Below are 14,318 nucleotides of genomic sequence, written 5' to 3'. Positions count from 1 at the left end.
CATTTATTTTGTAAAAAAACTTGGCTTTTCACAATAACTTTGGAAAGTTTGGTTTCTATTTACTGTTCAGTTTTACTGTTTTACTGTTCAGTGCTCATATAATATATAATAGTGCCTATTATTGAGCGGTGCAAACTGCTCCTACAGCAGTGTTGATTTCGTCGACTAAAACTATGGCGAAAAATGTTTGTCGACTATGTTTTTTTCACTGACGAAAACTAAATAAAAACTAAGCTGTGATGACTAAAACTAAGACTAAATATATTGACAATTTCATCAACAAAATAAAAACTAGACTAAAATGTTGGGGAGGGACTAGTGCTGAAGAGTCATTTTATGTTTGGTTGCTCTCAGGTGTTGCATGCTGAAAATAGCAGATCTACAAGGTCACAATGTGTCGCGCTGCGACGCGTTGTGAGCTTGTAGATCGGCTATTTTCAGCACACAACCAAGCGTAAAATCAGTCATTACGATGCCATCAAGGCCTGCCAAAATACATTTTAGTTGACTAAATCAACTGTAGATTTAGTCGCCATAAAATCTTATGATATTTAGTCGACTAAAATTAGACTAAAACTAAAACTTTTCAGGTGACTAAATTATGACTAAAACAAAATGAGATTTTATTCAAAAGACTATGACTAAAACTAAATCAAAATTTGCTGTCAAAAACAACACTGTCCTACAGTACATTTTACTTTGTGTGTATAGTGTGTGCCAGCGGCTACGTCATTGTAGTCCTTAGCGGCCATTTCTTGGGTCAAAACACAGGTGTTTCAATTGTTTGATTGCATAGAACTAATGCTATAGTCTAATCAGAACACCTGTGTAAGGCTGTGTTTACCCAAGAAATGGCCGCTCTTAGAACTACATTTGGCACACCCTATTAGCAAAAAAATAGTATGAGCATGGATCTCGTAGTTGCTATAATATCTGGTCATTTCCACACACGCACATTCAAACACAGAAATTGTTTCCGTATCCACTCTTGACTGGCCACGTACGCTATAATAGTCCCGTTTGCCGCTTGCTTTCTTAGTTTCATCATTAAAAGTAAATGAACTGCTTCACAGGGATGCTGGTTAGAACTAAGCACTAAGTACAACTCAGACATAAGACATAGATATTTTCGATACACAGATAAACAAATAAAAAAAACATGATGGACGGTCCAGAGACATCTCCCTGTGGTGGGTGGGATTAAAGCAGCACTACTAAGTGACATCACCTCGGGGAGCAAATGAATCAGACAGCCTGTTCAAGTACACATTGTGAGAAATGAGTGAGTGTTTATAGTCTTTTGTAAATACCTTTTTCATTTTTACATCTATTTTTTGGGGACTTTTCTCCCTTTGATTTGATAGCTTACAGTACAGATAGACGGAGATGGGGAGAGATGCAGCAAAGGTCATCGGAAACGGGAATTGAACCCGCGACACACTGTCAGGCTAGCTACTAAGGGTGCTATTGGGTTGTTTTTATCATCTACTCAGGCCGATCATTGTGGCTTGCTTACCGGTGCGGTGTTGACTTGTTCCGCCAGTGACTCATACTCATTTTCATTCCCCATAATGAAAAAAATGAATTGAAAAAACATGGCCCCCCATGTATTAAGAGGGCAGTATGAGTCACCAGAACCAAGGTGTTTTCGATTAATCTATCGTGGTTAAAAAGGAGTTTGAAGTTACGATGGGTTTGTATAGCAAGGGGCATGTCTGATAAAATCTATAATGAATATCAAATATCTAAATACTGAATCAAGCAACATAAAAACTGTCACAATATGGTACAAAATGTTGTCAACCTGGTTCAGTGGTTCTCAGCCCATCTGGTAGAATGGGTGCCTTTTCAGAGCATGTTTATTTGAATGATCAATCAATCCATTGTGCTCCTGCTCGGATCAAAAGAACCAGCATAGTATACTTACCATGCTCAATATGAAAACACACTTTTCAAGTTTTCAAGGAATAAATATATATGTGTCATATTTTCTTTTTTACCTTATTGTATTTTTTATATTCATGCTATGTTATCAATAAAACCGTAGTGTTTTGCCAATTATTTGGGAGACAACTTGCAATACCCTCCCTCAAGGCCCGCAAGTGAGCCCAGCCCCACAGGTTGGGAACCGCTGACCTAGTGTTTTCACCATGCAGTTTGAGGCGTGGAGATCAAATCACGTTGCGAGGGGGAATTGTGCTGGACTGATTGCATTCAGCAAACAGGAAGTAGCATGCTCACACTTCCTCTTTTCAGGCCTGCAGTGGGGAGAGGAAGTTGTTGCTAAAACAAAAGTGGCGAATGGCCGCCGGGGGAATACTGACAGAGCTGCTAGGACTCTGCTACGAAAGGTCAACAAGTTATTCACCAACAAAAAAAAAACAGATTTGCTCTTTTTCCTCGCTGAAAATCCCAGATAAAAAAGCTCAGAGTGTCAGCGCGACACTTTGTAAGCCAGTGAGTCGCCTGTGACCCCCAGAGTAGGGATGCCAGGGTTCAAAAAGTGAACAAAAAGTTCCTATAGCACAAATGTTTGGCCCCCATCATAGTAGTCATATTTTCATTCTAACGGTTAGAATGACAAGAGAGCGTGCAAGAGTGAAACACAGTGTGGTCTCACATAGCTAGACCACTATTCCACAATATCCGAATGCTATAGAGTGTGGCAATTGTAGTCCTACAGCGGCCATATTTTGGGTCAAACACAGGTGTTCTGATTGGAGTAGATCATTAGTTCTATGCCAATCAAACAATTGAAACACCTGTGTTTGACCCAAAATATGGCCGTTATAGGACTACAATTGGCACACTCTATATAGCAGTGGTTCCCAAACCTTTCAGGTCAAGACCCAAAAGAAAGATTAGATGTTTGCTCGGGACCCTAACTAGTGAAAATAGCAGATCTACAAGAGCACAACACGTCGCTTCGCGCTGCTTTAGAAGCTTGTAGATCGGCTATCTTCACTTCACTACTTCTTAAACTTTTTTCTAATGGAATTTCTTCGATTTTTCTTTTATTTCCTCATGAAATTACAAAATATATATATATATATATATATATTGCATTTGTTTTTAATTCATGAAATTGTTTGCATTTTTTGGGAATGTTTTTTGAAAATGTTTTGAAATAATAATAATTAAAAACAAAATGTAGGAAACAAAAAATAAAGGGACCCGACCCACAAATGGGTCCCGACCCAGTGTTTGGGAACCACTGCTGTCTAGGGTCTGGAACAACACTTGCATTTGTCAGATGGTTGAACTGCGTATGCTTTCGAGATTGTCAAGTGGGGTCAGATCCAGAAAAGGTTGAGATCCACTACATCATACATGGGCAACTGGCGGCCCGGGGGCCACATGCGGCCCCCACCTTCACTTAATGCGGCCCTCAGGTTAATACCGAAATACTGATATATTATTGATTTCAGCTCCAAACATGACCTGCTTTGATTCCGTCAGTCTATCTTAGTAGCTTAATGACTAGTATAGTAGTATTAAAATGTTTTTTTTTTTTTTTTTTAGGTTCATAAAGTTAACATGAGCATATAACTAAATGCGTTTGACATTGAATCAAAATGTTACATTTCAGGATTCCAATGATAAATAACAAAACAATAATTCAGGATTCCAATTCAAAAGAGGCAAAAATAGCCGATCTACAAGCTCAAAAGAGCTTGTAGATCTGCTATTTTTGCTTCTTTTGTATGTGATATGACACAGTAGAAAGTAGCAATATGCAATGTGGCCCTCTGGAGTGAAGGTGGAAATATAGTGGCCCTCTCAAAGTTGCCCACCCATGCACTACATTGATATGCATTTGGCCACGAAACGACCACGTGTCAGCCCTCAGTTCCACAGATAAATATTGTGGAAATAGCCGATCTACAAGCTTGCCTCCAAGGGTGAGGCGTTGTGAGCTTGTAGATCTTTTGGCCTATTTCGTATCCACATGTTTCCGTGAGAATTTACTGTACAATTACGTGTGGGACACATCTGGAGAACAGCTGACATACAAGCTCACGTCTCGTCGCAGATGCAACCATTGTGAGCTTGTAGATCACACTCGGCTACTACTCCGGAACTGCCGCAAACCTTCTGCGCAATACATAATGGGACGTTGGAAAATTGTGGATATTTTTTGTCAATTTGGTCAATGTTGGCCAGTTTTTATACAATTTAGTATAGTTTGTTGATTACTTGACACAGTCATGGTCTTTTCTTTTTAGCGGTATTAAAAAGGTCTTAAAAGTCCTTAAATTGTCACACTGTGATGTAAGGAACCCCCAAAAATCATATACTAATGGCTTTTCTGTTTTCGCTCTACAGTACTGTAGGGTAAGTGATATTTATTTTTTGTTAGACTAAGTGTAAAATAGCTCTATAATGTGATAGTAATCATTGCTATGGAACAGGGGTAGGCAACCTTAGGCACGGGTGCCAACAATGGCACAGGGGAGGGTGATCACAGCTGGCACACTGGCAGAAGTCTGAGAGAGAGGACTTTTATTTTAAAATTGAATATACATTTTTAAACGTGGTCAATTAAACAAAGTCACCTAATTTACAGCAAATTACATCCTGCACATAATTCTACATTCATTAAAACTCTGAACTTTGACTAGGGAGGGAGTCAGGGAGATAGGTGGGTTATTGCTAATGATGGTTATAACAATGTCCTGACAATTAAAATATGCCTGAATATTTGATGGTGTGTCATTAAAACGTTACATGGCACACTGACTATCTAGAAAATAAAAACATGACACTTAATTTCAAAAAGGTTGCCAAACCCTGCTTCTGTAACAGGAGTCTCCATGTCTCTCCAGCTCTTTAGTAAACAGAAAATACATTTTCAGGCCAGGATACACGTTTTATCCAATCAGGAGAGAGAACTCACACAGCATACGGGATAAACAGGTGAAATTGGAAGTGATGACACAAAGAAATGAGCAGACAGAATTGCAACTAGAACAATCTGAAAATGTAAAATGAAAATGTATTTTCTGTATATTTAAGAGCTTGAGAGACAGGGGGCCCTATTATGATCCAGGTCTTATGCCTTATGCCTTAACTTCTTTGCCTTTTTTTACTATTTTGTTTTTGTTTTTTTAAATATTTCAAATAGCTGATCTGCAAGTTCACAACGTGCAGATGTAGATCCGCATTTGAAGTATTTAAAAATGTTTTTCAAAATAGTGAAAAAAAGGTAAAGAAGTTAAGGCATAAGGCATAAGACCTGGATCATAATAGGGCCCAGGGAGACCCCTATTACTGAATAAACACTCAATAGTGATAGCAATGATTACATTCAGAATATAGAGCTTTAATGTTTTAACAAAAAAACACGTCTTCCGCAACTGCCATCGACCACTTAAACCCCTCCCTAAGTGGTGCTATTCTATCATGTCTTTTTATGTTGACAATAGCCAATCGACAAGTTCACGCCATTTGCCACCTTTGAGGCACAGTCTATGCATAAATAATTGAGAAAAGGGAAAACTCAATGAACCAATTAAACTCCATGCATCTCTGTCCAACGCAACGTGTTGTGAGCTTGTCGATCGACTATTCCCAGTGAAAGCTTTCCCTACACAATAACAGAAAACAGTACCTCAAACTGGAGATTGGGACTGCGACCATAGCTGTAGGGGTAGAGAGAGAGAGAGAGAGGTCCCAGGTTCGAATCCCCCGGCGCTGGCAATGTGCCGAGGTGTCCCCGAGCAAGGCCGTTAACCCCTAACCGCACCGTGAGAAGGCACTGGTGTGAATGAAGCTGAACACGGAATATCCCCTGTGGGATGAACTAGGTCTGATTATGGGATGAAGAGTGCTATTCAAGAAGCAGGGGGGGAGCCTTAAAGACAGATGATCACATCAATGCATGTGATCGTCTCTGGTTGTAAAAGCAGAAGGCTGTCTGACCGCAGTCAGACAATAAACACACTGTTCTCTCTCTCTCTCTCTGTGTGTGTGTGTGTGTGTGTGTGTGTGTGTGTGTGTGTGTGTGTGTGTGTGTGTGTGTGTGTGTGTGTGTGTGTGTGTGTGTGTGTGTGTGTGTGTGTGTGTGTGTGTGTGTGTGTGTGTGTGTGCGTGGCTGCGTGCATGTGTGCTACTTATTACAGTATATTACTAATTGTGTCCCCATAATATTGTAGAATTTTAGATCCTGCTTCTCACAACAGACAATGTTATAAAAAAAGATTTTTTTTAGAGACAATTAGGGAAAGATTCAGGTTGGGGGTTAGTGTTAGTATTAGGCATTTTACCAGTTAGGTTTAGGGGTCAGAAATAGAGTCGAGCATGATTGTTGCAGCACATCTACAAGCTTGTAGATTGGCTGTTTTTCAAAATCGACGCTCCTAAAATGTTGATGTCCTCACAAGTATGGTGTGTGTGTGTGTGTGTGTGTGTGTGTGTGTGTGTGTGTGTGTGTGTGTGTGTGTGTGTGTGTGTGTGTGTGTGTGTGTGTGTGCGTGCGTGCGTGCGTGTGTGCGGCTGTGCGCGTGCGTGTGATAGTTAAATGCTAGCGTCAGGGCTGTTACATAAGGCTCTCTCGTCAGACAAAATGTCTTTGTCTCTGAGTGTGATTGAGGTGTAGGAGTAGACCCAACCTTCAAGGATATCTTCTGTGCTGCCGTGTTCCAATCAATAAGCACTTACATACCTAATTAATCATACAACAGTGTCGCGACGTCAAGATCATCCCCAAACGGGCTGTGATCTGGGCTAGTTCTGAACATCACCGGAGTCACCGGAGGACGTTATCATGTCATCATTTGGCTTGCAGGGATAAAATATTTGAGAACCACTAATACTAGACTCCACCACTGATTTACTATGCCACAGTGTCATAGTAAATCAGTTTCATACATATTTTCGCCGGAAACCTGGAGACTCGACATTCAGTAATTGGGATGAAATTAAGAAAATTATAATGAAAATCTAGAATTTGCCACGGACAAAACAAAGTCTTGCCATGGAAACATTTGTCCGTGTATGGACATATTGATGACCCCTGTAAGGGACATTCACTTGTCATAGCAGGGGCACAGGCGTACAGTACATGCAAAATGGAGTTCTTATGGTATGCAAGTATGCATCCAAAACAATGACGATACAATATCATAGATACTCTAGCACAGGGGTCTTCAACGTTTTCAGGCCAAGGACCCCTTAGTTGAGAGAGAGATGAAGCAAGGACCCCCACAACCGGTTCATAGATTCCATATAGTTTAAATGTTTGACAGCACAATCGTCAGTGTATTTTGGATTCATGTCAATGTGTGTTCTCGGATATTTAACCACTTGAACCGTCAATACTTAATAAACTTGACCTTTCACTCTGTTCTTAGTCTGCTCTTTTTCCCCCTCTACACCCAAGCTCTTTGCCAAAAATAGTCGATCTACAAGCTCACAACGCCTCGCAGCGCGAGAGCTTGTAGATCTGCTATTGTTGGTTACATTTCTCCGAATATGGACGCTAGGGTTCAAGTGGTTAATATAAAAAAGGAGAAAGTTTCTATCACGCAAAGATTTGGAGGACCCCCTGTAGTAACTCTGAGGACCGCCTAGGGCAGTGTTTCTCAACCTTTTTTCTGCATGGGCACACTTTTCATGTCCCAAGAATCCATGGGCACACGAACATAATACGGGGTTGTAAATATCGTCACTGTCGGGAAGAAACCTTGTATTTCCAAGTTTCAAATGTGTAAGTTTCTTCGCAAAGTAAAGCCCTGCTTCATCATACAAGGCTGTCGCACAACAGTAGTGAAAACAGCAGATATACAATTACAAGCACACAACGCCTCGCACAGCGAGGCGTTGTGTGCTTGTACTGCCCTAGGGGTCCTGGACCCCCTGTTGAAGACCCCTGCTCTAGTGTGTGTGCGCATGTGTATGTGCATGTGCGTGTATGCGTGATTCATTCCAAGCCCGAGCGTCTCTCGCAATCAGTGATAGCCGGTGGGAAGAGCGGCTTGTGAAAGCGCTTCCTGTTTGCTCTGACACTCTCTGCCAGCTCTGCTAACGTCGCTGCTTTCAGGGTGGAATCCTCGTACGTCCAAAGCTGTTCCTTTTAAAAAGTAGCTGATCTACAAGGTGCAGCGGGAGTGGCACGTTGTGAGCTTGTAGATCGGCTATTTTCACTGCTTTTGAAGCGACACTCCTGTATGATCAAGTAGGGTGTTAATTGATGAAAAAAGCAAAAAACATACAGTAAGAAAGTTTATATATGGAGATGCAAGGTTTTTCCGCCTGAGAGCGACAGCATGGTAAAGTAGGTGAGAGGTAGAAAGGGCCCTACATGATGCCAGGGTGTCAGACTATCACACACGTGCACACACGCACGCACGCACGCACGCACGCACGCACGCACGCACGCACGCACGCACGCACGCACGCACGCACGCACGCACGCACGCACGCACGCACGCACGCACGCACGCACGCACGCACGCACGCACGCACGCACGCACGCACGCACGCACGCACGCACGCACGCACGCACACACACACACACACACACACACACACACACACACACACACACACACACACACACACACACACACACACACACACACACACACACACACACACACACACACACACACACACACACACACACACACACAGCGGAGTTCCGTTCATGATCAAGGCTTCACAAGTGCACATATTAACCACTTTTAAACGCTATGTACGTAAAGGACCACTTCCACCATCATTCATATGATTGGTCCTCGCTAATAACGTTCATTATAATTATGTCACCCTTTCTGTCTATTCACTCTGCGTGTCTCAGAGGAGGGCTGTGGACAGTTCAGAAACCCGCCTACACCACTGACATGATGACATCTGACATCGGTATATACCGTAGGCAGGTTTTGTCATTGAAACAAGATTTTTGTTTTATTATTATTATTATTATTATTAACCCAAGAACAATGTCTTAATCCACTGCTCCTTGGATATGAGCATTGTTTTGTAGTTAGCTTTAAAGACCAACAGCATACCTGTATAGGATCTTCTGAAAGTGTTGAAACAGCAGTAAAATAGTGAGTGTCACGCAGCCATGAGTGCAAGGGCTGATGGGAAGCTGTTCAAACACTGTTTATGGGTCTATGTGTGTATTTATTACTATTGGTTATGTGGGTGTAGGCAGGTGGGTAGATGGTTATGTTATACAGTATTGTATGTACAGTATGTACTGTACTGTGTATGTATAGGTATGTATGTATGTATGTATGAAAGTATGAATATCTCTTGACAGTATTACTAGTATTTTATTGAAATATGTTTTATACGTCTGATTTTTAGAAGAAAGTTCTCTACAAGCCTCTTGGCTTCTACACTTCTCCTGCACAATATGGTTAGGTATATCATCTTTTTAAATTCTGTTTTTAACTATAATGAATACAACAAAAAAGGAAAAACGGATTTAAACCACCACAAATGCATCCCAAGTTCCCAACTTCACAAGCAGAAAATGTTCAATAATCTTAAATCATTACATCATTGTAAGACAGACAGATAGACAGACAGACAGACAGACGCGTCAACACGTTATGCAACAAGGCATCCCGTCGCATCACACGGGTGAGGGATGGTCAACTCCTGTCCCAACTCGCCACCCGTCTGACATGATGGGTGTGACAATGCATTGTACTTGTGCTGACGAATATTAGAATACAGTGCACTGTTAGAGAAAACACTGGTGTGTGTTTGTAACAGTGTCTAAAAGCAGCCAGGTTTGAGAATCAGGGTTCCACCCTAGAAATAGAATCAATTAAAGTTACATTTCGTTAGTTATGATAGTTATCGTCGTTGTCGGGTGTAAACCTTGCATGTCCAAAACTGTTCCCTTAAAAAGGATTTAAACGAGTGAAAATAGACGATCTACAAGCACACACCGCCTCGCACCGCCTCGCAAGTCTTTTCACTAGTTTTGTGCAACAGTCTTATATGATGAGGCAGGGCTTTAGAATAAAAACATGCAAATTTGAAACTTGGAGATACAAAGTTTCTGCTGGACAGTGACGTTGTGTTAGTTTGGAGTGAGATGTGCTTGCCGGACGATGCGATGCACATCTCTCCCCGACACACACTAAACAGTGAATATTTTTGTAACCTCATTCTCTGGTCCTTGCCAAGGCATACTTACTGCTTATGTGTATCTATCTAACTATTCATGGGCTGCATTTGTAGTCCTACACCAGCCATTTTGAGGACCAACACAGGTGTTGGTGTGATTAACGTAGAACATTAGTTCTATGCCAATCAGACAAATTGAACACCTGTGTTGGTACTCAATATGGCCGGTTTAGGACTACAAATGCAACCCATGAATTAATGTACTGAATGTCTGTCCGCCGTCCACTGATACTAAACCACCATGGTAACAATGCCCAACTGACATCAACAAAGCCCAACTGACATCACTGACTGACATCACTACAGTGTATACATTTGGAGATGACATCACAGACTGGGCTGGACACGGAACACCATATACATTATGGGCATAAAAGAGTGCCAGCCAGACAGACAGATACAACAGGTATTGCACAACTGGACATGGATGGTGATTGGTGACTGTTCTGCCCAACGGGCACTGGTCTGGTTACTTCTGAGACTCCAACATTCAATCCCCTATCGCACACCCCCGGGCACAGGACTAGTTAGTTATTGATTTAATGAATCAGTGGTTCTCAAACGTTTTATTTTCAAGGACCCCCATAACTCTGAGAGTGTATGTGTGTGTGTGTGTGTGTGTGTGTGTGTGTGTGTGTGTGTGTGTGTGGGTGCGTGTGTGTCTGTGTGTGTGTGTGTGTGTGTGTGTGTGTGTGTATGTGTGTGTCTTTTACTTTGTCAGTATGACAGTGTCACACCCTGTAAATGGCAGATCTACAAACTTGGGTGAGCTTGTAGCTTGGCTATTTTCACTATGCCACATCGTCTTCTATGAAGAATATTTTTGGCATGAGTCACTGCTCTCTCTCTCTCTCTCTCTCTCTCTCTCTCTCTCTCTCTCTCTCTCTCTCTCTCTCTCTCTCTCTCTCTCTCTCTCTCTCTCTCTCTCTCTCTCTCTCTCCCTCTCTCTCTCTCTCTCTCCTCTCTCTCTCTCTCTCTCTCTCTCTCTCTCTCTCTCTCTCTCTCTCTCCTCTCCTCTCCCTCTATCTCTCTCTCTCTCTCTCTCTCTCTCTCTGTCCTTGGGTCTTCCTCTCTCCATCCTACGCAGTACTCTCATCCACATGCTCAGTGTACTTTCACCATGCAGCCTCCCACTCCTCTCTGGATGAATTTCATACCTGATGATAGTTGTGTAACAATACAACATCATACCATGGACATAATGAAGTAATAAAGAATAATAATGCAAAACATTCCATTTTCTCCTTTAAACTTTTGTCTTAATTTACCCCTAATGTTTTGTGTAGATCTACAAGCTCACAATGTGTACTCATCAGCGTGAGCCTTTAGATCCGCAAGGTTTGACCAGCCAAAGTATAAAATAGGGCTCAACCCATCAAAAGCGATTTAAGCGATTTGAGCTACAGTATTATAGCACATTGATTTGCTATTCAAAAACAGCATGCAGATCTACAAGCTCATGGCATGGCACATGACGTGCTATGAGCTGGTATCTACATTGAAAAATCTTGAAAGTTTGTGCAAATCTTTGAATACAGCAAACAGTTTTTTAAAAGGAAACTTTTTTAACTCAAATCTTTGCCAAATACATATCATTTTGAGGATCGTTGTTGTTGGCAAGTTTGATAACGACTCATTATAGCAACATACTTTTTTTTTCCTTCAGAAAGCTGAAAGCTGATTTAGAAGCCATGTTCGGCCTCGGGTCTTGTGGTTAAAGTGATTGAAGAAAGAAAGTATTTTTTACAGTATCCCTAAAATATGTTTTCCTAAAAGAATAAAATCAGGCTGAACTCATGACAGAAGCATGCGACCAAGTCAGTGACATTCCACTGGGTACAGAATGGTGTTAGGGACATTTTTGTCACATGGTGTAGTGTGTAAAATTAGCCTGGGAACCAGACAAAACTGCCAGCTCGGTCATTCCACTTTTTGGTGCCCATTATTTTGCCGAATTTTGGGGAACGAGGTAAGATGAGCTCCTTCCGGTGCATAACATCATCTAGAGCAGGGTTTCTCAACCTTTTTTCTGCATGGGCACACTTTTCATGTCCCAAGAATCCATGGGCACACCAACATAATACGGGGGTGTAAATATCGTTACTGACGGGAAGAAACCTTGTATCTCCAAGTTTAGCCCTGCTTCATCATACAAGGTTGTCGCACAACAGTAGTGAAAACAGAAGATCTACAAGCGCACGGCGAGGCGTTGTGTGCTTGTAGATCGGCTGTTTTCACTAGTTTAAATCATTTTTAAAATTATAAATACAATACTGGCTTTCAAGCAGTTTCAAGGGGCACACTTGACCCTTCTCAGGGGCACACCAAAGGTCCCCAGGCACAGTGGTTGAGAAACACTGATCTAGAGCAGTTTCCCAATCATTGGGTCGGGACCCATTTGTGGGTCACAGACCAATTTTTATGGGTCACGACTCGAGTAAAAATCCCATTTTCTTTTCCTACATAAGAAAAACAAAATCACAACGTGACACGTTGTGAGCTTGTAGATCTGCTATTTTTAGTGAAGAGACTTGGTGTATTCTTGGGTTTGCACAAAATGCATTACTTTCTAACCACCTGAAGTCATACTGTGCGAAGTCCCTTTTAGTCTACTTAACGAGTAGACTAAAAGTCCCTTTTATTCTACTTAGTAACTCTGCTGTGCTGTCATTAAAGTGTCTGCCTGTGGTCCGTTAGAAATGTGATTCCCAGGATTCAGTTGGAAACAAAACCAAAAGCGAATGTATGCACGGGTCCTAGCGCTGATGATAGTTTTGACCATAACAACATGGTCAGAAACAGTACATGTTTAAAATCCTTAAATACGGTAAGTACATTTCTGGTACCTTTACTGTCCCTGCATAATTTGTGTTGTGGGCAGACACTCATGACTAAAAATAGTATTTAGAGAAATTGTCAAAAACACATTTATGTGGAATGGTTAATAAAACATTATGGAGCTAAAAGCTCATATTGCATAGCTTATATTTAGTTGCATGACACTGTTGTGTAATTAAATACAACACTAAGCTTTAGGGTTAAAAATCACAAAATAATTGGTAAAAAATGCTAAAATCCTCATATATAGTGATACGTGTGTGTGTGTGTGTGTGTGTGTGTGTGTGTGTGTGTGTGTGTGTGTGTGTGTGTGTGTGTGTGTGTGTGTTTGAGTGAGGCCAAGGCCTTCAGAATGTGCCAGAGGAGCGAGATAATATCACACCACCACCAACCCACTGGCATTTCTATAGCAACCGTTGCTATAGTTAAACATGCACGTACTGCACACACACACACACACACACACACACACACACACACACACACACACACACACACACACACACACACACACACACACACACACACACACACACACACACACACACACACACACGACACACACACACACATTGATTGATTGATTGATTGATTGGATTCCAATCCTGACCGTCAGTAGATACCGGTATGCACAGCATCACACCCCTGATTATAGATCTCTATAACATATCGCCGCTAGGGATGGGTATCGTCTGCGATACTTTTAATGGTATCGATTGCATGACGTCGATACTATCGGGTATCGGTTCACGTAAAAACGAACGATACCTTGTTTCGATACTCTGGAACGCACCCCTGGCCGGTCGTATCTGTCACAGTTGGGCTACTGAGAGTTTAATGACTGCTTTAATAGGCTACACTCGTTACTGTGGAAAATAGTCGACAATAGCCTATAATGTTTATTATTATGATGATTATCCAACGTCTATACTCTCCGCTCCGCCACACTGTGTGATCATCATCATCACCTCTGCTCTACCGCAGCAGTGGTAGAGCAGTTAAACTTAAATAAAAAGTATCTAAAATGGTATCGAAAAGGGTATCGTATCGATTCCTAGGTATCGAAAAAGGTATCGTATCGATTCAAAGGTGAACGATACCCATCCCTAATCGCCGCTCAGGTGTGGAAACTTCATACTGTAATCCATACTTCACAAACGTCCGTAAATGAATGCCCTGCTTACTCCTATGACAGGGTCACACAAAAGTAGCGATGTGAGCTTGTAGATCACCTATTTTCACTACTTTTGAAAAGATTTTTAAGTGAAAGCGGTGAGGTGTCTTTGACCACCGACCAATGAAAAGTAACAACGTACATATTAACGACATTG

The 14,318-nt window shown here is 41.6% G+C and overlaps 1 protein-coding gene across 2 annotated transcripts in view; it reads right to left on the bottom strand.

The window, feature by feature from the left end:
* Nucleotides 1–14,318, bottom strand: part of arhgef2a (Rho guanine nucleotide exchange factor (GEF) 2a) — a 92,290-nt gene that overhangs the window by 38,902 nt on the left and 39,070 nt on the right. The window lies entirely within an intron of this gene.

The sequence above is a fragment of the Nannobrachium achirus genome (genome assembly GCF_963921795.1).
Source record: "Nannobrachium achirus genome assembly, chromosome: 10".
Lineage (NCBI taxonomy): Eukaryota > Metazoa > Chordata > Actinopteri > Myctophiformes > Myctophidae > Nannobrachium > Nannobrachium achirus.
This window is presented reverse-complemented; position numbering and strand designations above follow the sequence as displayed.